This window comes from Triticum aestivum, unplaced genomic scaffold, assembly GCF_018294505.1.
Source record: "Triticum aestivum cultivar Chinese Spring unplaced genomic scaffold, IWGSC CS RefSeq v2.1 scaffold8612, whole genome shotgun sequence".
In the NCBI taxonomy this organism is placed as follows: Eukaryota; Viridiplantae; Streptophyta; class Magnoliopsida; order Poales; family Poaceae; genus Triticum; species Triticum aestivum.
The window spans coordinates 1-2,727 of record NW_025244715.1 but is presented as its reverse complement, the minus strand read 5'-3'; the positions used below and the strand labels follow the sequence as shown (position 1 = coordinate 2,727).

Below are 2,727 nucleotides of genomic sequence, written 5' to 3'. Positions count from 1 at the left end.
GCACTAAAGCACCGGATCCCATCAGAACTCCGAAGTTAAGCGTGCTTGGGCGAGAGTAGTACTAGGATGGGTGACCTCCTGGGAAGTCCTCGTGTTGCATTCCCTTTTTAATTTTTTTGCACCGCGTGCAAAACAAAACGCACGAGCGCGACGTATGTTTAGCACGTTTTATTATTTTGCACGTTTACGGTAAGTTTTAGCTCGCTGCTCATTATTCACGCGTCTAGCTGCGGCAAGCGTGTTCTGAAAGGGGTCGAAACCATGGTAAATAGGCACTGGTGCAGTTGAACCGTGGTAAAACTCGTCTCCGTAGTTGAGCGGGAGCGGCCAAAGGAATGTGCAATCGTGTGTGTAGTGGAGCTGGGAGGGGCAAGCATAAGGGACGAAGACGGGGGTAACATGTCGGATGCGATCATACCGGCACTAAAGCACCGGATCCCATCAGAACTCCGAAGTTAAGCGTGCTTGGGCGAGAGTAGTACTAGGATGGGTGACCTCCTGGGAAGTCCTCGTGTTGCATTCCCTTTTTAATTTTTTTGCACCGCGTGCAAAACAAAACGCACGAGCGCGACGTATGTTTAGCACGTTTTATTATTTTGCACGTTTACGGTAAGTTTTAGCTCGCTGCTCATTATTCACGCGTCTAGCGGCGGCAAGCGTGTTCTGAAAGGGGTCGAAACCATGGCAAATAGGCACTGGTGCAGTTGAACCGTGGTAAAACTCGTCTCCGTAGTTGAGCGGGAGCGGCCAAAGGAATGTGCAATCGTGTGTGTAGTGGAGCTGGGAGGGGCAAGCATAAGGGACGAAGACGGGGGCAACATGTCGGATGCGATCATACCAGCACTAAAGCACCGGATCCCATCAGAACTCCGAAGTTAAGCGTGCTTGGGCGAGAGTAGTACTAGGATGGGTGACCTCCTGGGAAGTCCTCGTGTTGCATTCCCTTTTTAATTTTTTTGCACCGCGTGCAAAACAAAACGCACGAGCGCGACGTATGTTTAGCACGTTTTATTATTTTGCACGTTTACGGTAAGTTTTAGCTTGCTGCTCATTATTCACGCGTCTAGCGGCGGCAAGCGTGTTCTGAAAGGGGTCGAAACCATGGTAAATAGGCACTGGTGCAGTTGAACCGTGGTAAAACTCGTCTCCGTAGTTGAGCGGGAGCGGCCAAAGGAATGTGCAATCGTGTGTGTAGTGGAGCTGGGAGGGGCAAGCATAAGGGACGAAGACGGGGGTAACATGTCGGATGCGATCATACTAGCACTAAAGCATCGGATCCCATCAGAACTCTGAAGTTAAGCGTGCTTGGGCGAGAGTAGTACTAGGATGGGTGACCTCCTGGGAAGTCCTCGTGTTGCATTCCCTTTTTAATTTTTTTGCACCGCGTGCAAAACAAAACGCACGAGCGCGACGTATGTTTAGCACGTTTTATTATTTTGCACGTTTACGGTAAGTTTTAGCTCGCTGCTCATTATTCACGCGTCTAGCGGCGGCAAGCGTGTTCTGAAAGGGGTCGAAACCATGGTAAATAGGCACTGGTGCAGTTGAACCGTGGTAAAACTCGTCTCCGTAGTTGAGCGGGAGCGGCCAAAGGAATGTGCAATCGTGTGTGTAGTGGAGCTGGGAGGGGCAAGCATAAGGGACGAAGACGGGGGTAACATGTCGGATGCGATCATACCAGCACTAAAGCATTGGATCCCATCAGAACTCCGAAGTTAAGCGTGCTTGGGCGAGAGTAGTACTAGGATGGGTGACCTCCTGGGAAGTCCTCGTGTTGCACTCCCTTTTTAATTTTTTTGCACCGCGTGCAAAACAAAACGCACGAGCGCGACGTATGTTTAGCACGTTTTATTATTTTGCACGTTTACGGTAAGTTTTAGCTCGCTGCTCATTATTCACGCGTCTAGCGGCGGCAAGCGTGTTCTGAAAGGGGTCGAAACCATGGTAAATAGGCACTGGTGCAGTTGAACGGTGGTAAAACTCGTCTCCGTAGTTGAGCGGGAGCGGCCAAAGGAATGTGCAATCGTGTGTGTAGTGGAGCTGGGAGGGGCAAGCATAAGGGACGAAGACGGGGGTAACATGTCGGATGCGATCATACCAGCACTAAAGCACCGTAACCCATCAGAATTCCGAAGTTAAGCGTGCTTGGGCGAGAGTAGTACTAGGATGGGTGACCTCCTGGGAAGTCCTCGTGTTGCATTCCCTTTTTAATTTTTTTTGCACCGCGTGCAAAACAAAACGCACGAGCGCGACGTATGTTTAGCACGTTTTATTATTTTGCACGTACGGTAAGTTTTAGCTCGCTGCTCATTATTCACGCGTCTAGCGGAGGCAAGCGTGTTCTGAAAGGGGTCGAAACCATGGTAAATAGGCACTGGTGCAGTTGAACCGTGGTAAAACTCGTCTCCGTAGTTGAGCGGGAGCGGCCAAAGGAATGTGCAATCGTGTGTGTAGTGGAGCTGGGAGGGGCAAGCATAAGGGACGAAGACGGGGGTAACATGTCGGATGCGATCATACCAGCACTAAAGCACCGGATCCCATCAGAACTCCGAAGTTAAGCGTGCTTGGGCGAGAGTAGTACTAGGATGGGTGACCTCCTGGGAAGTCCTCGTGTTGCATTCCCTTTTTAATTTTTTTGCACCGCGTGCAAAACAAAACGCACGAGCGCGACGTATGTTTAGCACGTTTTATTATTTTGCACGTTTACGGTAAGTTTTAGCTCGCTGC

The 2,727-nt window shown here is 50.3% G+C and overlaps 6 non-coding genes and 1 pseudogene across 6 annotated transcripts; all 7 read left to right on the top strand.

Moving 5' to 3' along the window:
- On the top strand, nucleotides 1-103 carry LOC123177045 (uncharacterized; annotated as a pseudogene).
- Nucleotides 104-404: 301 nt separating this feature from the next.
- Nucleotides 405-523, top strand: LOC123177047 (5S ribosomal RNA). Its single transcript, XR_006488748.1, has one exon. It is a non-coding gene; the product is annotated as a 5S ribosomal RNA (ribosomal RNA).
- A 301-nt stretch (nucleotides 524-824) lies between these two features.
- Nucleotides 825-943, top strand: LOC123177046 (5S ribosomal RNA). The gene has a single exon (XR_006488747.1). It is a non-coding gene; the product is annotated as a 5S ribosomal RNA (ribosomal RNA).
- Nucleotides 944-1,244: 301 nt separating this feature from the next.
- On the top strand, nucleotides 1,245-1,363 carry LOC123177048 (5S ribosomal RNA). The gene has a single exon (XR_006488749.1). It is a non-coding gene; the product is annotated as a 5S ribosomal RNA (ribosomal RNA).
- Nucleotides 1,364-1,664: 301 nt separating this feature from the next.
- On the top strand, nucleotides 1,665-1,783 carry LOC123177050 (5S ribosomal RNA). Its single transcript, XR_006488750.1, has one exon. It is a non-coding gene; the product is annotated as a 5S ribosomal RNA (ribosomal RNA).
- A 301-nt stretch (nucleotides 1,784-2,084) lies between these two features.
- LOC123177044 (5S ribosomal RNA) lies at nucleotides 2,085-2,203 on the top strand. Its single transcript, XR_006488746.1, has one exon. It is a non-coding gene; the product is annotated as a 5S ribosomal RNA (ribosomal RNA).
- Nucleotides 2,204-2,503: 300 nt separating this feature from the next.
- On the top strand, nucleotides 2,504-2,622 carry LOC123177043 (5S ribosomal RNA). Its single transcript, XR_006488745.1, has one exon. It is a non-coding gene; the product is annotated as a 5S ribosomal RNA (ribosomal RNA).
- The last annotated feature ends 105 nt before the right edge of the window (nucleotides 2,623-2,727 follow it).